This window comes from Meriones unguiculatus, chromosome 1, assembly GCF_030254825.1.
Source record: "Meriones unguiculatus strain TT.TT164.6M chromosome 1, Bangor_MerUng_6.1, whole genome shotgun sequence".
In the NCBI taxonomy this organism is placed as follows: Eukaryota; Metazoa; Chordata; class Mammalia; order Rodentia; family Muridae; genus Meriones; species Meriones unguiculatus.
In genome coordinates, this window is record NC_083349.1 from 178,599,400 (window position 1) to 178,621,229 (window position 21,830).

The following is a 21,830-nucleotide window of genomic DNA, read 5'->3' on the forward strand; positions in this document are numbered from 1 at the left end:
AGGAATTGTTCCTCCACTGTCTTCTGCCCGCCACACACACAGCCCCACCCTGTGTTTTTGGGCTTAGGGGCTTGGCAACAAGACGCCTGCACAAAGAAAAAAACAAAAGAATCTCATCTCGGAGTGAGTATATTTTGTCTTCATTATGCCACTGTGAAGGTGTTAATATACAACTTACAACATATTAATCACCTCTCTAACTTCCAAATGCTAAATGCATCATTAGCATTCATGTTTTCTTCAATTACATAGCTGTTCTGGGGGAAGGGAGCAGGTTGGTTCCTTACCAAATCCATCCTTTAAAAGATTACAGAATCATAAAAGGCAGCCTGGGCCCTCAGCACTACTATACAAAGGGAGATTCCTGCTCTGGGCCCTCAGTGGGGGCACCGACTCCGTAGTTATCAGTTAGAACTGGAGGCTGAGGGTGAGAGAGAGAAGGCTGGTGGAGCAGATCTAAGTAAGCAATGCATGTTAACCAATGAGTCTCTCCTTCACTGTAAAGAGAAGGGAAGTGACTTGCCCCAAGAATCACACAGCTGTTCAGTGGAGGCAGAAAAGGAAGGAAGCTGACCAGAGAAGAGGAGGGATGCACAGTAGAATGCTAAAGTACAGAGCAAGAGCAAAGACAGGTAGACGCTGGGTCAAAAAGATGGAAAGGCCCGAGTCCTGGGTAAGTGCTAAGCTACCCTGAACTTCACCCAAACTGCTCAAACCAAGATCTCTGAGCAGGCAGCCTAGACAAGGGATAAACACGACTGGCATGTTAGGGAGCAAGAGCAGGAGAAGCGAAGAGCACTCAAGGGCTGGCCCTCTACCCCAGGTCTCTAAATGCTGCCAGACTAAATATGACACATAATTAAAATGTCATTACCTCACAATTGTGCCGTCCAAACTTCACTAGGAATTTGTCACAGACGCTCGTGGCTACAAAATCAATCTGCCATTGTGCTTCAGCAAATCAGATTCAATAATCCCCCTGCCAGTAAGTTGCACAGTGGCTTGGAATTGAAGAGGAAAATGACGGAAAGGTTCCTGCTGACAGGTCACTTCCTTGTCCACAGGCTGCCAGCCAGCCAGGCCCTCCAACCTTGAGATGGGAGCATCCAAGGTCAGCACACATCGGGGCTTCCAGAGGTTAAGGCTGAGGTCTTGGGGCTGGAGCAGTAGCAGCAAGAGATAGCTCCTGTGAACACCTCCTGGGTCTAAAGACACTGGCCTTGGTGACTGTCAGGACCACAGGCAAAATCCCTCCACATGCATCACTACTGAGCAGGACTTCCTGGGACACTCATCACTTATTCAGTAGCCCCTTCCTTCACCACAAGGAAGAAGATTTAGAGTCTCAGCGAGGGGTCATGACCAAGGTCACCTCTCAGTACAAGGAAGGGCAGGGACTAGTGTGGGATCTAGGACAGCTTTTATCCTGGAAAACACACACACACACAAACAGAGGCAGGCAGGCACTCAGGGATGGGCACGCACACAAGTACATACTCATACTCAGGATCCAGAATCTACGGGATCTCAGAAGCATGCCAGGTAGGGCTGGCCCTGAAGGCCTGTCATGTGCCCCCTTAGCCTGGTGGCTTTGAGCCCTAAGTATCCTTCCCTTAACCTTCCCCCTAGTTGCTGCCTTTGCTAAGCCCACTGCCACATTCTAGGTTGGCAGCATGCTGTAGTAGTTTCCTGTCTGGCTTCCCCCATCCTCAGTTTCTTCCTTCCTCTCACCTTGTACATTTATTCCAGAAGAAGTTCTAGAATGCCATTTTGACTTTGACCCTCTATGCTCCAAAAACTACTATAGCTGCCTTTGAGCCCCAGGCCCCACCCCTAACACTGGGAGTTAAAAAGGCTCCCCTCAAAGCCCCTGTGGCTGCCTCTCCGTGAGGCACATGCTTCTGACCTTACTGAACTACTGTCATGCCCCTCAGCACCTGCTATCTGCCACCACCTCTTTCTTCCTCAGGACTGTCCCTGGTGACTGCGTACTTGGCTATGGTTTGCCTTCTAGCTCTCTAGTTATTCATCAGTTGGCTTCTTGGGTTTCTTCCCTAGCTTGGTCCATAAATGTCTGTGTTTCCCAGCTCTTTTCCTGTCACGTGCCTTCCGTCCTTCTGATGGGACTGTGATTGTCGTCATCTGAGCCCACAGTCTTGGCTGCTTTTCTACCCAAGTGAGCCTCGGATCTCACACCCACACTCTTCTCCCGGATTCTAGATCCCATCAATTACCTTTTACCACTCAAATTCTATTGCTTAACCAGCCACAGTTCAACTCCTGTACAATGCTGCCTCAGTGTCTATGAGGTACAGCCAAAATGCCTTCATCCTGTGGCTTCTAGGACACTACATGCCTGGCCCTTGCCTCCTGCCCTGGCTTATCACCCTCCCTGAGCCCTTTAATCACTGCCACTCCAAGCATCTCCAGCTTACAAAGAGGTCCTTTATCTCCTGCAACCCATACATGCCTCCTCAGCACACAACATGGCTGACTGGTTCCCCATGCCCCCCGCCCATGCATACATAGACAGCACCTGGCTCCATAAAGAGCCGGGTCCTTCTCTGATGTCTTCCCAGCTGCCTGTCAGTCTTTATCCCCAACATCTGGGGGTTGGCCCACTTCCTCTTTGGGGATGTGGGAGTAGGGGGAAAGATAAGTCAACGAGTCTTCATCCTCAAGTCCACAGCGCCTAGCTTGCTACTTTGCTCATTAATCGATGAGGGTGTGGGAGCAGAAAGGGTTGGAAGAGATGAATGAGTCCTGGCCTACAGGAAACCAAGCCTTTCCCCTGAAGCTCAGCTACCTGCTCGGTCACTGTCTGGCAGGGACCTTGTCCTTCCACAAATGTTTACAGTACTATGTAAATAACCTGCCCAGGATGATGTATGTGGCCTTTCTGCCCTGGGCCTGCCACAGTCCATGCCAAGTGTGCTGTCAACGTGGCTGCTCAAGTGAGACACTGAGGAATGTGGTCTGTGTGGAAGGGGTGGGTGAGGGTATCCCATAAAACACTGGGCGCAGACAAATCTGGGCCCCATGCCATGAAAAATGTGAATCTGTCCTTGACTTCAGTGGCAAATGAGGCATGAAAACGTATCAAAATGTGATATTCAATATATGGATGTATTTAATATTTTATGAGACTGGAAATCAGTTACTGAAGGTTTGAAGGATAAATCAAGCACCAAGCAGATGAAACTTTCAGGCATCTGTCCTGACATGTGCCTTTCCCCAAGACAGGAGAGAAGAGGGAGAGATAGACAGGAACCCAGCCCTAGAGACCAAAGCTACCCCCAGACACATAAGTTACCAATGCACCATCTCCTCACCCTGGCTGCTGCCTCACACATTCCCTCCTGGAGCCATTACTGCCTTGCCAGCCTGCAGAGTTCCATTCACCCTGTGAAATCCTGCCAGCTCCTGTGAAGCACACCCTAGCAAGTTCCTTTACTTAGGACCACACCCTCAAACACCAAGGCCCACAGAGTGCAGGCATCAGTTGCTCTGGGCCACTCTGCCCAGTGAACCTTGGTGTTCCATACACAAAGGGTTGCCTTTTCACCCCATGCTAAGGATGAGGTGTCTCCCTCACCTTGGCATCCCCCAGAGCTAGTTATGAGGTCACCCTTCCCTCAGCATCCCCTGGAGCTAACGATGAGGTCTCCCGTACCCCGGCATCCTCCAGAGCTAGGCACAGGAAACTTGAAAGAGGAAGCTCTTGCTTCAGCAGCTAAGGGCAGGGACTGACTGGGAGTATGGGATGCGGTTCTCTAGCAAAGCACTCACTGAGAGTGCATGCGAAAGGCCTTGGGTTCCAGCCCAGCACCAAAACCCTCCAAAAGAGCTATGGGAAGTAGAGCACTCACCAAGCCCAAGAACTAAGCCAGGGACTTTGTGGCTACAAACTGTTTTCTCAGGCTCTTAAGCTTTATCTGTCTTAGCTAATGCCTGAAGGAAATGAGGCTCAGAGAGGTTTTGCCAAAGGGCCTAATTCTGTTCTGTGCAGCCTTGGACAGCAGATCTGAGCTCACCCACAACAGTGAGCCCAGCCCTGTAGAGGCGCATGATCTTCCCACTGTCAGGAATGAGTGTTAATTCCCTACCTCTTTCCATATTCAGTGCAAGGTCAGCAGCCCTCACCAACAAACAGAATGCTCATCTGTTCCAGGGTCCCCAAACTTGGCTGATCCTCAGTGTCAGTTGGCAATGTTTATAATTCCATCTTCAGGACCCTACACCTGGGCACTCCAATTGAGTCTGGACAAGATCTGGCCATATATATTGACTTCTACTTTTGTTTGTTTGTTTGCTTGCTTGCTTGCTTGCTTGTTGAAACGGGCTCTCTCTGTGTAGCCCAGGCTAGCCCAGAACTCGCTGTCCAGACTTGTTTCCTCTTGTTAACACTCCCTAATTATTAACACTGATATAAGGCAAGCCTAGGCCCCACTCAGCGATGCTACCCTCTAACCTCTCACTTGGGCTACTTGGCTGTTTAAGACAGGGTCTGGCTATGTAGCTCAGGCTGTCTTTGAGAGTTTGAAAGTGTACTCAAACCTCCTGTCTCCCTTTCCTGAGTGCTGGGATTATAGGCCTGTCTGCCAGTCTGACTTAGGCTAGCTCTTGACTGTATTTGTTTTTAGCTCTGAATTACAGGGTAGTGGACACCAAGGTCCCTTTCTAGGTGAGGGGCTCTTTCTGCTAATCACCTTCCCATATCATGCTTTTCTTATGGAATTTTCTCAAGCTGGGCACAGTGCTGCATGCCTGTAATCACAGCACTCAAGAGACAGAAAAAGAAGGGTCTGAGTTCAAGATTATCCCTAGCTATATAGCAAATTTGAGGTGAACCTGGGCTATAGAGACCCTGTATAGAAAGAAAGAAAGAAAGAAAGAAAGAAAGAAAGAAAGAAAGAAAGAAAGAAAGAAAGAAAGAAGAAAGAGAGAGAGAGAAAGGGTGAATAAGGGATGGATGAAGGAGGGAGGAGAGGGACAAAGAAGGAAAAGAAAAGGGAGGGGAGAAAGAAATTAATTGTCCTGTGTGATATTACGCGCCTGTAATCCCAGCACTCAGAAGGCAGAGGCAGGTAGATCTCTTCAAGTTCAAGGCCAGCCTGGTCTACAAAGTGAGTCCAGGACAGCCAGGGCTACACAGAAAAACCCTGTCTCGAAAAAACAACAGTAAAAGGAAACAAATTAATTGTCCTAGGTCCTTCTCTATCTTTAGGCCACAGTTCCCTCTGCTTGAGGTGACTGTCACCATCTCCTGTCTTTCTATGAGCTCCCAAATATATACACAAGTCCAGTATAGGGTGTAAGTTGCCCATTCCGCTCACTATGTAACCAACTCAATAACCAGGTTGCCTGTTTCTGACCCAGGTGAATGGTGCTGCTGCCTTGAGTTTCAGCTCCTGCGTGTTCTGGGGCAGCACCAGCAAGCCGGTGATTCACACTGACGGCCATGGAGCCCGACTCTATAGGGCTCTTCTGAGTACACAAAGCACACAGCAGCACGCCTGGCCTTTATGGATGCCAGTAGAAGTACCTCTAGCTGTGACCAAAAACATATCTACGGGGGCTAGGGAGATGGCTCAGTCAATAAAGTGTTGGCCATACAAGTGTGAGGACCTGAGTTTGATCCCAGGACCCCTGCTAATTAAAAAATAAATAAATAAAAATAAAAAATTCAGGCCTGGCAGCAAGGATTTAAGGATTTATAATTTCAGTGCTTGGAAGGTAGAGCCATGTAGATCCCTGAACACCCCGCCTAGCCAGCTCAGCACACTCCAGGCCAGTGAGAGGCTCTCTCAGAAAACAAGGTGGACAACACCTGAAAACACTTGAGGAATGACACTTGAGGCTGACTTCTGACATGTACACATGTATGTGCGTGCACACACATGCAACACATTAAAAAAAATCTTCAGATATTACTAGAATATATTAGAGGGTGTCTCCTGTCCAGCTGAAAATCCAGGAGCTGATCTAGCAAAAAGCAGTAGACTCCAAAGCAAAGGGCTCAGTTTTGAACACATAGTCTGTGTTCGACCCACCAGCATGAGTTTCTTTATCTTCGTGACAAGGTCAATGTCATGAGAAATAAGTGAAATGAAATTAAATAAACCAGCCTAGGTGAACGTGGCTCAGACAAATTGAAGAGACCTTTAGAAGGAGAGCTGAGAGAAAGCCCATAGGCAACTGTATGCAGGTAAGCCAGACCTCGAAAAAAATAAGCCAATAAATTAAGTAAAAAGCCCTGACATTCAGTGTCTACTAATTTTCATGGTGCAAAGATCCTAAAACAGCCAACTCCAAGCAAGCAACCTGATTTCGCTGTCCACAGAATTGAGGAGAGATGGGCACAGTCATGTTCTCAGACAGCTAAAACATAAGCAGGGACTACCAGGTATGTGACGGTGGGGAGAGGGGGCCTGGGGCACAGCTGGAAACGCCTGTCCTGTCTTCAGCCATTCAGTCATTTCCAAGCAAAAACAAGAAGCATTTCTGCAGGGGTCAAATCTGCCAGCGGGTAGGTCTCAGCCTATCTGCCAGCCTCAGCCCTGCAGATTCCCCAGGGAAAGTCGGTCCCAGCCCTCAAGCCCCTCCTTGTCTATTTTCAGGCCTCCATGGTAAGACCTGGCATTAAAGACAAGTGGATATATTTCCGTGTCAGGACGATACTAACAACGATGTGGTTGGTTAAGAAACGGCACTGCTGTGTCACCATGTCTTCGATCAGGACTAGGGGCTCCAGGCTGGATAGCCCAAGGTTCACCACCTTCTCAGTCAACTGTAAAGCTTGTTCATTCTCTCTCACCCGTGTGTGTGTGTGTGTGTGTGTGTGTGTGTGTGTGTGTGTGTTACATGTGCCAGAGTGTTCAAGTGCATGCCCCATGCCAGCCACATGAAGGCATTGGGTGCCTTCCTCTATTGCTGTCTGCCTCATTGTCTCACTGAACTAGAGGCTCACGGTTTGGGCTACCCTGGCTGGCTCGTGGGCTCTCAGGATGTGCCTGCTTCTACCCTACAGTTCTGGGGTTGTAGATACACACAGCCGTGCCTGGCTTTTCATGCACGTGCTGGAGATTTGAACTCAGGTTCTCACGCTTGCACAGCAAACGCTCTTACACATTAAGCCATCTCCCCAGCCCCGTGCATTTTTACCTTCTCTGAGCTGGTTTACACATCTGCAAAATGGACTACCAATGCCCAACCCAAAAGGGCCACAATGAGACTGGCCTACAGAAAAAATCTATGAGATGCTAAGCCACTATCTTCCTCTTCAAGTGGGTCCCTATACTGACAACTATCCATTCCTAGGACCCTACACATCCTGAGCCGGATGCTGAGCCTGTGAGTGGCCACTGGTAATATTCAAGACTAATAGACACTGGCCCCAGACAGTGAAAACTATGGCTCCTTAGTCTGGCCCCACTTCTAGTCCTGTCCATGCTTCCTGACTGGGGAGACTATGTGACCAACCACCCCATGCTCCTGCCTCTCCTACGAGGACAAGTTTCCCCTTGAACTAAAAACCAAATAAACCCTTCCTTCCTGCTTTCTTCCCTTAGGTTGATTTCTATCAGGCACTTGGTCACAACAATAAGAAAAGCAACTAACACACCAACCAGCATTGCAGAAGGAACGAATGGACGAAAAGGTAAATAAACAAAAACAGAGACGGAGTTCAACAGCCCAGCCCTGAAGGTTCCATTTCAAGCCTCCAAGACCCCTTCTCAGAGATGAGGGCAAGCCCCAAGCACCATGTTACCAGGTAACAAACCAGTTCCACTCCCTGCCCTCCCCCACCCCATGCTTTTTATCGTGAATAGTGTTCTTTTCCTCCCCCATATAAGCTAGACAAGGAACACAAACATAGGCAGGGCTTTGCTTTGCTCGATTTGGGTTCTGAGTCAGTTTTACCCCAAACTCAGGCAGGTTTTATTTTCTCTTCCCCCACCCACCCCTCCACACAGGGAGACTAACCCTGTTTATTCATTATTTATTTTGCTCATCATTTCAGCCCCTTTCTGGGAGTGAATCCAACGTAAAGCACACACACACACACACACACAGTGAACAAAAACAGCTACAATCGAGAGTCAAGCTGCTTGCGAACGACTGGCAAACATAGGAGCATCCCCCTCCTTGTTAGCCCCCCTCCCTTGGAACGTGGAGGTTCTCTCTTTAACCAGGAAGCCGCTAATCCGTTGTGTGATTCAATTCAAGTCACTTTCCCCATCTGGGCTCACTTTCTTTTTGTCTAAATTGAGGGGGCTGGACTGGGCCTCAAGAGCTCTTAGATTTGTAAGGGTCACTGACCTCTCTGAAGCTCAGCAGCAAGGCACAGCCTCCTTCATTTCACTGTCTAGACAACACTCTGCTTGCTACTTGGATCATCTGAGTGTTCAGTGTCCTTGGAGTCCCTGGGGTACGGGCAGCTCTGAAACCTTGGCTCCACACTGCTGAATGGGATCTGTCTTCTGCAGCTCCGAACCCAGGCGCAAAGCCAGGATGGGCACAATCTGATCAAGGGGCAGGGTAAGAAGCAGGTGGCCCCTCCAGGTGGCTGAGAGACTGGGGAATCCCGCTTGCCCTGGGTTCGCCCGAGGCACTCTCTCTAGAAAGCTGCCACACAGGCAACAAAGCTGAGAGTGACATTTGTTTAATTTGAAAAAAAAAAAAATCCTCATAAAACCTTTTTCCTCTTTTTACTTCTTGATGTAATGGGACTGTGAAGGCTGACAGTGCAGCCAGTCAGCAGGATTGAAAGGCTGATGAGCAGGGACCACAGTTCTCAATGGAGAGTGGAGCAGCATTCAGGACTTAATCGATCTGAGGGCAAATGACATGGGCTCTAGGCCTCCACAGTGAGGGGCTCATTTTTCCCACTCACATCTGAATCAGGGTTGCCAGTACTACCCCCCTTCCAGCAGCAATCTTTATCCCTGCACAGAGGTCAGAGGGCAAGGTCACTGCTGGAACTTGTCTTCTGAGTCAGGCCCTGATCAAGACCACAGTGATGAGGATCTAAAACCAGCTGATGGAAGAATGTCCCCATCATTCGGGTCCTGGGCCCTGGGCTAACGTTCCAAAAAGTGCTGTGTCCAGCCTCCTTCAAGGATACATCACTTAAGAAGGTACACAGAGAGTGAGGGAGTACTCAGAGGTCCCAGGTGTCTAGAGCACCTACTTCTCTCTTCTCAGAGGAGTGGCTTCTGGGACCACCAAGATTTGGGGCCTAAAGGCCCACAACCCAAGAAAACCCAGAGGAAGTTTCCTGGGTCAGGCTGACCCAAGCCCTGATTCTAAGAGTAACTGCTTTAAAGATCTATTCCTTAAGGAGAAGATGAAGGCTGGAAATACAGAACCTGAGCTGGAGCCATCACAGTGGGCAGCCTTTATCACAGACATGGGCTTCTGAATGATGACAAAAGCCTACAGCTCTCTAGTAGGCACTGTCTAAATTGTAGAGAAACTATAGTGGGTTTAGGCAGAAAATCCAGAGCACCATGGTCCAGGAAAAGGGGTCATGATTCCAAGCTGACCCTCCTTAATCCCTGAGGCTATCCTTGAAACAGGATCCTTTACACAGTATCGCCCAGGCATCCAAAGCAGCTGGTCCTGGGAAATAAGAATCATGAAAGATAACGGCTGGTGATGAGGACCTGCAGAGATCGCCAAAGGAGGGTTTGGGTTTTTGTTTGTTTTTGTTTTGTTTTCCATTCTCTGTGTGTTATAAAATAAACGAAAAGCTCAAACCACCTGAGACAGCTACCTAGACTAGGCTTAGTGACTGCCTGTGCAGAGAGAGAATATGCCAGTGACTTCCTGTACAAACAGAGGACATACCAGTGACTGCCTGTGGAGACAAAGGATACACCAGTGACTTCCTCTGCAGATAGAGGATATGCCAATGATTTCCTGTGCAAACAGAGAATATGCCAGTGATTTCCTGTGCAGCTAGAGGATATGCCAGTGACTGCCTGTGCAAACAGATGACGCATTGGCCTTGTGAATGGCCTTTGAAGAGGGCCCTCACATCTGGAATACAGTCTTCCAACATGGGTACACTCTATGGTGTGGAAGTTTTGAGTCCTCCCTCCAACAATAGGGGCCTTTCATCCCCTGGGTGTGGGACTTCTTTGACCCCCTCAGACATTCACAGATATAAAACACAGAGGATAGATGTAACTTTGCGTTGCGGTAATGGTTTTCCAGGGATGAGAAGACTCTTTTTGAGTAGTGTAGTCACTAGTAATATGCCTAAGCTCCTGAAATAACCCTCACCCAGACTCCTGTAAGCAACCCTCATTTGGATCACTGGGTTTGGTTCCCAGGTTCCACATCTACAACTCCAATTCCAGAGTATCTGACACTCTCTTCTGTCCTCTATAAGCACCAAGCACAGACACACACACACACACACACACACACACACACATACATACAGGCAAAACCCCATAGATATACAATAAAAATAAACAAATCTTTTTTTAAAAAAATCACTGGGTCACAATTTTTTAAAACGACATAAAACTCCAGATGATAGTGGTGCATGCCTTTACTCTCAGCTCTTGGGAGACAGGAGCAGGTGGATATAAGTTCAAGACCCAACCTGGTCTACAGAGTGAGTACCAGGACAGCCAGGGATACACAGAGAAATGCTGTTTAAAAATAAGAAAAAGAAAAAAACAGATAGACAAATAGACAGAAAGGCAAAACATAAAACTGAAAGGGAGCTAGCCAGGAAGAGAAAAAAAGATGAATGGAAATAGGAGGATAAGGGAGGGTAAGGGAAAGCATGACCAAAGACATTATGTACATTTATGGGAACATACAATAACGTGATGCTGAGAAGTGTTTCTGCACTGGCCTTCCTTTCTAGCCATGAGGCTCTCCCACTACAACAGAACGGGACAGAGCTTGGCCAGTAGAGGTACATTCATGAGAAACAAGGGACAACTGTACGCAATGTGAGATGTGTGGAAGATGAGGGCTAAGCTGGATCCAGCCTGCTGGAGGGTGACAGGCCCTTATCCCAGCTGAAACCACCCAAGGTCATCCAAGGCAGCCGTCCCCAGCCAGTCCAATCTACACAAGAGCCCTTTAGCTAACTCAGGCCATGAAAAATAATCAAGTGTGTTTTTACACCACTAAGTTAGTGGGTGGTTTGTTATGCAGCAGAAACTAATGACTACATTCTCTTTGCCATTAATTGTTAGGGCAAATAACTGGTTGCATCCTTCAGGCTTGGGTAGAGTAGGTCGGTCTCTAAGGTGTCCCTAGGGCTACCAAGAAAGGATCTGCCTCAGCATCAGAAGGCTGAGTTCAAACTGCTCTTCTGACACCTGCCAACAGGGTGTCCTTGAACAAAATACTTATCAGCTCTCAGCCACACTGCACCATTGGGCAAGTTAGCCATGTCCTGACATTGCTGTGAGGAGACCAGTATAGGTACTCAGTACAGCAAGTACTCAATAAATGCTCATGTCTTTTTTCACCAGCTAGACTAGATAGTCAGGGTGTTTCTCAACCTGACTCCAATAAAGCAGGAAGTACAGAAAGGGTCCCGAGGAATGTTCTTCTGTCTCCAGACCAGTGCAGGCCAGCGAAGGATGGAGTGTCGCTGAAACAGCGACTCCAACTCTGCTGGGTCACTGATGCACTTAGCTTTTAATCTCTCCAAGGAAAAAGTCAGTTCTTCCCTGCGTTCACCAAATCAGCAACTCTGTGTAAAATGCAGAAAACACCAGTCTTTATTCATTCTATCAAGCGGTAATTAGGGCTCGAACAGGAGTCTCCGTTGGCAGGCATTCCAGCAACTCAGAGCTGAGCAGTATTCTAATTGGGCTGCAGCCTGGCTAGGGGGCTTATCTAGGCACTGGTTCCCTTTCCCTCTCACACCTTTTCAGGGAGGAAAAAAAATTCAAAGACTTCACTGTATTGGGAAATTAGACAAAGTGAGAGGAGCAACAAATAAGCAGAAAACACACGCAGCCACAACCTGGGGTCCCCCACAGATGCCTTAAATGTAAACATGGTGGCATCCGCTGCCGGGGAAGACCGGGAAGCAATTTGATTTTTTATTGTTTAAAAAAGAAGCAGCAAAGATGTTGCCGTCACAGTCTACTGAGACTCCGTTGCCTCCTGCTACTGTGCTCAGTGAAGGGAGGGAGGGAGCCAGGGACACAGCAGGGCAGGTGACACCTGTTAGGTACTGCAGCCAAGAAACAGAAAGGCAGAGGGTGGGCAAGCATGGAGCCCTGCGCCTGGAAGACACCACCAGCTCACTCACTGGTCTCTAGAGCTCCAAACCAGAAGCATCCCTGCGGGAAGCACCTTCACCAGTACGGTGAAGGGGCGCTGGTCACCCCGCAGGTAGGGAGCAGAGCCAGATGGAACCCCAGGAGTGGAGGGTCAACATCGCTGGCAACAAAGCTACCTGGGCTGGCAATGTCCCCAGCTCTGCGAGCTGCTAAGTCGGGGAGGCTGGAGCCCCACCCCTCAGGGTGAGAAAAGGATGGAATGTGAGTCAAGCTGCTGGGGCTCCTTCTCACTCCTCCCCTCCCCTTCTTGGCATGCCCTCTGCCTTACCTCCCAGGCCAGCTCCTCCCAAATATTTCAAATAAACATACATCTAAGTCAGATATAGGGGTGCACATTCTCTCTGAAATGGCCTCCCTGGTTGAACCCTACTCTGTCTTTCCCCTGCCCACCCCTCCCACCAAGCTGCTGTAGTACCCCAACTCCTATTTCTCAGGCAGAATTCACTACTCTCCACAGCCTCCTTCTCTCTACCCCTGCCACCACTCTCCTATGTTTTCTGGTTAAAAGGCCTATCCCTCTTCTCAGGGCACAGAACTAGAGACCATGTCTTATTACAGGAATTCTCAATCTGTGGGTCGCAACCCCTGTGTATGTCAAATATCTACATTACAATTCATAACAGAAGCAAAATTACAGTTATAAAGCTGCAGCAAAATAATTTTACGGTTGGGGTCACCACAACATGAGGAACTGTATTAAAGGGTCGCAGCGTCAGGAAGGTTGAGAACCACTGGTTAACACAATATTTGACACTCAACGGGCATCTAAAAATAGCAGGCGAGGAAACCAGTGTAGCAAAGAATTGTTAGGCCCATGACAGGAATCCATTATCCTGTGATATAGGAGGCACACCCCCGTGAGCTTAGAATCTGGAAAGGGGCTATGGAGAACAAGAACAGGGCCATAAATGCTCATGGTACGAGTGGAGAGCTTCTAGTGAGAGTAAAGAGCTATTCTATACATATATACATATATAATGCATATATGTGTGTATACAATGTATATACATATAAATATTTATATACATGTATATACATACCATATATATATATACACACATGCACACACAGAGGAAGTGAGAAAGACTAAGGAATGTTCTTGAAGTCATACCATAGGTCAGTATGGATAGAGTACCAAGTCTGAGGTTCTTCAGTGGCAGGGAATACAATGGGCACCAGTGAGATTACCCTTCTCTCTGTGCAATGAGGCTGGCAGTGGGTTGTTAGCCTCTGCACGCTGCACATCTCTAAAGGAGCCTGGAGACTAAATGAGATGCAGAAGTTCAACCTTTATGGAACTTTCAGTCCAGAGGGGTTAAAAAGAAAAAGGAAACACAAAAAGTGGTTTCATAATGTACTGGGACTATGACTGAAACCCACAAGCAGCAGAGATAAAGACATGAAGGGGTGAGAAAATGTTTACCTGAGAATAGCCCAAGATGTCAAGGATGAACGGGCACAGGCAGAGTGGGAAGCAGAGTAGAACGCAGCCTTTGCGCACAAATACCTGACCCACCTCAGACGAGAAAAATCCCAGCATGCCACAGGTCGGGAAGCCAGGGAGAGTGACATTGCATGCACAAGAGGCCGGATGTCGGTGTGGATGGACTCAGCTACAAGCAAGACAGCCTTCCTACAAGTGCCTAGAACCATGAAGGCACGGTTATCACGTGTGAGAGGAGGCTGCAAATCCTGTAGTTGTGTTTAGAACTCTGACAAGCCTTTCGGGACCTGCTCCCGTTGTTCACCATCAGAATGTAAATAGTTCCTCCCCGCCTGCCTCAGCCTGGGCCTAATTAATGCAGGCTCTGGCTTTCAAAGGAATTAGTGTAAAACTTTCTCCCAGAGAGCACTACCAAGGTACCTGTCTCCAAAGAGCTCTCTCTGCCTGGTGGTCTGGGTCTGTAGCTCTTGACAAGTCTTACTGCTGCCTCATACCCTTTATACGTGCAGGTAGCACCTGCTGCTGGCATGTCATCTTGCTCCTTGCTACATTTCCAGGGTGAGCACGGTTCTCGGGATGTAGCTGGAGCTCAGGTCAGTTGTTGAGTGAGTAAGTGATTGAACCTCACTTCCTTTGCTCATTCCACTGATTTGGAAATCCAAGGCTTACCGTATGGTGACTCAGGCATGACTCAGTGGCCTGTGTCAGCAGGGTCTCCAGCCCTTTGGAGGTGGTTTCTGCTCCAGGGTCCCTGTTTGACTTTCCCTTGGTACAGTACTTACTAAATACCTGGCACCGCACAGTAGCATTACACGTGTGGCCGATTCCCTCAGCAGCCACTGAGATGGGTATGGCAGCCTCTGTGTTAAAGTAGGTTAGGATGTTGAGAGGTTTAAAGCACTGACTCGGCTTAGTTAATATGTGACTACCTCCCTTTTTCAGTTGCCAAGTGGTAGTGTGTCCAGTGGCGAAATTACAGGGTGCCTTGCTTCCTCTTGGACTACAGGGAGTAACTGAGGCCAGTCACCGCAGTAGGCCACAGATGGACGAAAAATATGGTACTGCCTAGATTTATACCTTCTGCTCCCCTTGCTCAACTCCTCCCTGGAACTCTTGAGGTGACCTCTGACCTCACCTCCCAAGCCTGGCTGCAGTTCAATCTTACGTTCACTGTCGCTCTTGCGGTTTTCTCACTGTGGCTATCATGCCAGTCATGCAAAGATCTAAGTTAAATGTGTGTTGGAAGCGATTGTGCCACATTCGTTCTGTCTGTGCCCCAGTCACTGTCCACCAGCACCTTTTCAAGAGTCTCCCTGGTGTGTAGATGAGCCCCACTTTCTCCTCTCTCAGGTTTTGCCTTTGTCCCATGCAGCTCTGCTGTCTGCTTGCTTAGATTGATGGCCCCAGACATCTGGCTGGTGAACTGACAAATGCAAACGCACGGCCACACTTCCTCCTCCTGCTTAGTCCCATCGGCTCAGGGGCTCCTGCTCTCTCCAAATGAGTCAGTAGAGAGATCCAGGAAGAGTAATTAATTTGAACAGATGTGTATCAGTGTCCTAGGAAATAAAAAAAAATGTCAGGACAAACCACCTGTGTCTGCTCAGGCCACAGAGCACCAGGGATGCAGGTGGATCTCTTCAGAAAAACCCCAACTTGTTTTTAACACGTTAAGGCTCAGTATCAATTACGGATCCTTCCAAAATGAAGCTGTTACATCCTGGAAACTGCATGCAAGTCCACAGGGATTTTGCAACTTGGGTGCCCAAACACTGCTGTACACGAATTTTAGAGCTGAATGCCCTCATAGGGGCCAGGGACCCACTAGGTAAGTGGATATTTTTCCTTTTACAATGTGCTCTGGAAACAGGGGCAAAGCGTCATTCTGTGCCTGCACCCTAACTGATCTCTGTTCCACTTAGTCCTGTTTTCCGAAGTGAAAAGTCCAGAGTGCATTTTGATGGCCTTTTAAGAGTTCACATCATATGATGCTTCTTTGTAGACTTCCTTTCCATTCCCTTGAGATCCTATTTCTTACTTTCTGGGATCAGAGCTGGGGCCAACCAGACTGATTTGGATTCCAGGCTGCAGTTCTTTGGACTGATGGTCACTCAACCATCAGCTGGAATAAAGATACTCTTTGGGCACATTTATGTCCTGCTCTTTGGCCATGAGATTATTACTGAAATAATGGACGCCCAAGAAATGTGCATTTCCCCGGGAATCTCATGCTGGGAAAAGGGAAAGGCTGAATAAAACTGGTACCAACCAGAGGGGAAGCTTGTCTCCTGTGAAGAGATTTCACACACTTCTGACAACTTGTCAGAACACCTTACTGGAGAGACTAAAACCTAAATAACAAAGACTGGCAGGCCCACACCTGGCCCAGAACTGCTTCATTGCACGGATTTCTTGTCCTCTAGCCAAACTTAAACTTCAAGTCAGGACCCTGATGATGGATTCTGGGGTTGGGGGTCGAGACAGTTCCTGAACCTCTTTGTTCCTCTTCCCAATGTGGTCACACTGATTAAATAAATCTGGTTGACTTTTTTTTTTTCAGTATATTGAGGATAGGTGGCCAATCCTGGCTTGTTAGGGCTGCTGGGGCCCAGGTTCTGACTTTTGTTCCAGTAACAGCATGGGATAAGAACAGAGGCCAATTGCTCTGTTGTTCTTCATGGATGACACAGCACTGAGGTAGGTGCCCTCCTCCAGCTCAGACCTTGGTCACATCTACGTCCCAGAAGCATCTCGATAAAGCTCTACAGGTTGACTCTGCCCCTCTTTGATTACATCGCCCCAAAACTCTGCCCTTAGGCAATTGGTCTCAGGGGAGTGGCTGACCCAACCTTTGCTCTGGACTTCTGAAAGTGAAACTATAAAGAAGCCTTCACATGTGAAAATGCCGCCTGCCCAAGAGGACCCTGTGTCCCTCTGGCCTTTCAGGCCATCAATACCTTTTAAATATATATTAAAAGATGGCAGATGTGCCAAGACAGAGCTATTGTTTGTTAGCTTCACAGGCAAGGGGGTGTCTAGGAGTTACAGTTTGACTTGTATACCCTCTCTGGGAGCTAGAAGCACAAAGAATGCTTCTCAAGCCGCTGGCTCAATACCTCTGCTCCTGTCAGACATCTTGAGCCCTGTGTGAGACGCAGGTGGCAAACACCACCAAGGTCCTAGAGGCCGAGCTGCTGCTCGTCCCTGACCGTGATCTTGAGCCAAGAGCAGGTGTCTTCCATCTGTTGTGCCTTCCTGAAGCAGTCTCAGCCATTCAGGTGAGGCCAAGGTAGGACTCTGACTTCTGCTATGTAGAGGTCAAGGCTGCTGATTGGCAGCTGGGTTTCATTTGGCCTTGGAAGTGAGTTAAAAGCAAGCACTTCAAAGCTTCTCTGAGTGGGGTCTCCAAAATATCGCTGTCGGCATCAGTATCAGCTCTGAAGATGCCAGGTGTGGGATCCAGTTGAGGTTGGAATCTGAAATGTCCTCCTACAGGTTTGTGTTTGGAATACTTGATCCCCAGCTCCTGGTACCATTTTGAAGGGTGTGTTGGCTGGTGTTTCTATTGCTGTGATGAAACACAATGACCAAAAAGCAAGTTGGTGGGGAAAAGGTTTATTTGTCTTACACTTTTAGATCACCATTCGTCATTGAAGGAAGTCAGGACAGGAACTCAAACAGGGGAAGAACCTGGAAGCAGGAACTGATACAGAGGCCATGGAGGGTGCTGCTTACCGGCTAGGTCAGCCAGCGTCCTTATAGAACTCAGGACCAGCAGCCTAGGGATAGCACCGCCCACAATGGCTGAGCCCTCCCCATCATTCAATGATTTAAAAAAAAAAAAAAATGTGTTACAGGCATGCCTGTAGCCCAGTCTTACAGAGGCATTTTCTTAATTGAGATTCACTACCTCTCAGACTTTAACTTGTGTTAAGTTGACATAAAACTAGCCAGCACAAGGGGTATGAAGCCTTTAAGAGGAGGGGCCTATTGGACAGAAGTAGGTCACTAGGGAAAGGCCCTTGAGGGTGGTGCTTGCCCTGGGTTTTAATCCTCTGCTCCTGCTGCTGCCATGTGAGCAAGCCACTACCTCGTACTCCCGCTGCTGTGGATGCAGCCATTCCCACCGCCATGCCTTCCCCAGCATGGTGAACTAAAACCTCTCTGATACCTTGAGCCAAAATACCACTTCTTTCCTTCCGTCCTTCCTTCCTTCCTTCCTTCCTTCCTTCCTTCCTTCCTTCCTTCCTATAAATTGCTCTGTTACATAGTTTGTCATGCAAATGAGCAAACGACTAATACAAGACCCTCCAAACTCACAGAGGCCAGCATATTACATTTTCACAAGCTCTACCAAAGTTCTCTACCAAAGAAGAACCAGGTAGGAGTTATTCTTGGACCACTGCAAGTTGATTAGCAACTGTCTCCAGTTAGACAAGTTCGGCTGCAAAGGGCATTAGACCTGTGTGTGTGACCCTGTCCTTCTGAAAGTCGACTTCCAGATGCTGCCTCTCTGTCCCATCTGCTTGCTCATAAGAGGTTCCCTGTTATTTCTAGAATGAAGCTCCAAGTCTCTTAACTTGAGCCCTGGATTTGGCTTAATATTTCACTCTTATCCCTGTCACCCACACCAGCTCTCAACTGAGGACAACCCTCAGTTGCTATCTATGAGACAACTGGTAAATAGAGACATATTTTTCTAATTCTAACTAGGGGTTTAAGGGACCCAACTGCTGCCAAACACCCTACCTGAACAGGTCCCCCAAGAAGAACCACCTGGTCTAAATGTCGATAGCCATGCCCTGCACTGTCCTCTGCTGCCAGGCTCTCCCTCTCAGCATCTAAATTCCTTGCTCCCTAGCTTATGCTCCTGACATCCCGGTGGGCCTGGTTCCTGATAGCACCCCCCACACACACACCTATTAGATCAGGCAGCCCCAATCAAGGCAACCTGCCAGTCCTCTGCTACGTGTGCCTCGCGATAACGAGGTATTAGGAAATTCTGTCATCATGGCTGTTGTCCTCTTGAAATCAAAGCAATCTGCGTACCCAAATGAGTCTTTCACAACATCCCCTCAGAGAAGAAAGCTTCATCGGGTCTCTCCTGAGGCTCCAGCCACTCCCTCCTGTCCCACCCTGAACTGTAGATAATCTTGTCGCAGTTGCACAAGGTCTTAGGAGGAAATGGAAGGGGCAGGGGACTGTACCAATGCAGCTTTTGGGAGTTGTCCAGCCACACTGGAGCACTGCAGCTGTCAGAGTCACCCGCACACCTATAAGTAACTCCTCTCCCATGTCCAATAAGTTCACTTGTTCACCTCACTGGCTGTGGTAAATCATTTCTTTGGCCTGGCATTGCCCTGTCTATCTGGGGTGGAGAGAAATAGAGTCCCCTGGAAAAATCATTAACTGTCAGGTAAAGACCTCGTGCCAGGCCTGCACTCACTCTGTCCCAAGAAGTCCCTACAGGGCTCCCTGTGTGACCTTCTACACTCATCCCCAGTACCAGATCTCTGCTGGCTGTGGGCTGTGACCTCTTCCTCTAGCACTCCGAACCCCAAGAATATCACAATCTCCAAAAAGACTTCCCACATAGACTCTGGCCCCAAACCCTGCAAAACATGAAGGCTAGAAGCTGTTTGACCTCCTTCTGGATTCCAGGTGTCCCCGGGAGCTCACCAAACCCGCCCCTGAGCAGCAGATAATGGCACTCTGCTCTGTCTCACTTACCTCCCTCCAGGGCAGCCCACCCTTCTGAATATGCACACCCACACCTCTGTCTGTGCTGCAGCCTGCTGTCTGGGGTGACAAGTGGGTTTCATGAATACAGTTTGGCAAATCCCAGCACCCAAGTGACTGACAGAGGTTTTCATACTGAACCCTGCAGGGTGGGAACAATTACTCTGATCAGGACAGAATTAGAAAGATCTCTTAGTAATGCAGCTGGTTTCTCTAACAGCAGCACACTTGTCCAACAAGGCCCTGCTCTGCTTACACAATTGGAAAGGCAGCTAGCCAGGTTCCTGGTGCCTGGGCCTCCCAGCCCCACACCTGAGCAGCTACCTACAAAGGCCACCCAGCAGGTCTGATGTCACACTACTAAACATACATGCCATCTAGTGCCTAGCCAGGCTAGACATACAGGGTCTAACATGGATGACCTGAAAATCGACTCCCGTGAGCTCTTGCTTGTGCACTGCACATTACTGATCCAAACACCTTAATGTACCTATAGCTCCTTGGAACTTCATCCATCCAGAGATTTCTCAGCCACACCTGTATGACACTGGACAGGGCACTGCACAACTGCCATCTTATTAGCTGTCATTATCCCTATGTAGGATGCCAGAGTCTTAAATAACTTCCCTGCAAGGATGAGCAGAGGTAGATTCAAACCCTGAGCCTTCTCATCCAAAGCTCATGTTCCTCTCTGCAAGAAACCTTTTACATATCAACATGTCTTCAGGGCTCCCAGTGAGCACTCCTTCACCTGCCTGCAGTCACAGCTCAAGGAGCCTCTTGGCCCTGATTGTCAGTGTCATTGCATTAGCCTTCTTTTCGCTCTGATTCCCGTTATGCCATCACAGCCTGGCATTATAAAACAGCCTGTCATAAACATCGGCTTGATTACCAGCAGAGACTATCGCCTCTGATGCATAAGTACGTGGAATGCGTAGGGAGAGAAAAAGAGACACCTCTATACTTTTGGTTTTGTAAAGACAAATTGTCTCAATTGTTTAATCAATAAAAATGCCTCTCTAACTCCTACTGTTATTACAAAGCAATTTCGGACAGAGTGAGAAAGAAGCATCACATCTGTATTCCTGTCAGGGCAGACGGGGTCTGATTAAGTTGATAGATGAATGACCAGACCCACGCCAGGCCATTGACGGCTTGGTCTGGACCCTCTGACTGCCAGCCCCTAGCTGCTCCTGGGGCAGAGGCTGGAGAAAGGACTATCTTGCCATTGGCATGAGAGGCCAAAGAACAGAGAGGGTGCGGATAGTGGAAGACAGATACACCATCTATGCCAAAGAAAGGATCCATGTCATGGGGCCAGAGGACAGGGAGAAATGATTCCTTGGTGATTCGTGCCTGTGGTCCCAACGCCAGAAGGCTGAGGCAAGGGGACTGCAATTTCCATGCCAGCCTGGGCTACACAGGGAGGCCCTTTCTCCAAACACCAAGGTGTGGGGCAGGGTGACTAGAACGGTAGCACTCATCCAGATACCCCACTGCGACCCATTCTTCCTGTGCCTACGAACCAGGCACGTGGCCTTGAGTAAGACCTCACTCTAAGGCCTTAGTGGGTTGTTGGCAACACAGAGTGTAGGGAAGGAGGGAGGAAGCTGTCGATGTTCTTTTACAGGAGGATTGTCTTTGGAGCCTCGAAGAGCCCTTCTTGAAAATGAAGGCCCCATGTGATGCATGAAGAGAGACTGCTTCTCTTCCAGCCTCAGCTGCTGCCTTCGCACCCACACACCCCCTCACTGGCTGTTCCTCAGCATTCTATGCTCCACAGCTTGAAACCTGTGCCTTGGATGACCTTTGCCTTGAAAACCTACTCCCCAGATTATCTTGGGGAAAACCTCCATTTGTCCTTGAAGACTTGCACAGGTGGCCTCCCATAAGGCTCTTCCCTGCCCTGCCCCCATATTCCAGAGACCTCCCCGACCCTGCACATAGCTGTCACCATCAGGAAAGCATGGTGATCTGTGTGTGGGTTCCCAGGCCCATCTATCTCTTTGTGTAAGGCAGTAGCTTGAAAAATGCAGATCCCAAGTTCATATCTCTGTCCCAAACTCCAGACATATGCTAGCTATGTCCCAGAGAGGTACTTATATGCCACAGGGGAATAGCCAACCCCCAAACTTCCCCACTCAGTATGGCATACTGAACTCAAAGCAAAGCAGACAGACACTCAACGCCTCCCTCACCTCGTGATCAGGTCCCAAATCCAGTTCATCTGTCCTGTCTCAAACTCAGGAGAGGAAGAGAGAGGAGACATTTCAATAAGTAAGGCTAAAACTGTCAGGTGTGGATCTTCAAACAGAGGA

At 48.6% G+C, this 21,830-nt stretch overlaps 1 protein-coding gene across 4 annotated transcripts in view; it reads right to left on the reverse strand.

Moving 5' to 3' along the window:
• The window catches only part of Grik4 (glutamate ionotropic receptor kainate type subunit 4), a 426,381-nt gene that overhangs the window by 341,836 nt on the left and 62,715 nt on the right, over positions 1-21,830 (reverse strand). The gene's annotated exons all lie outside the window — the stretch shown is intronic.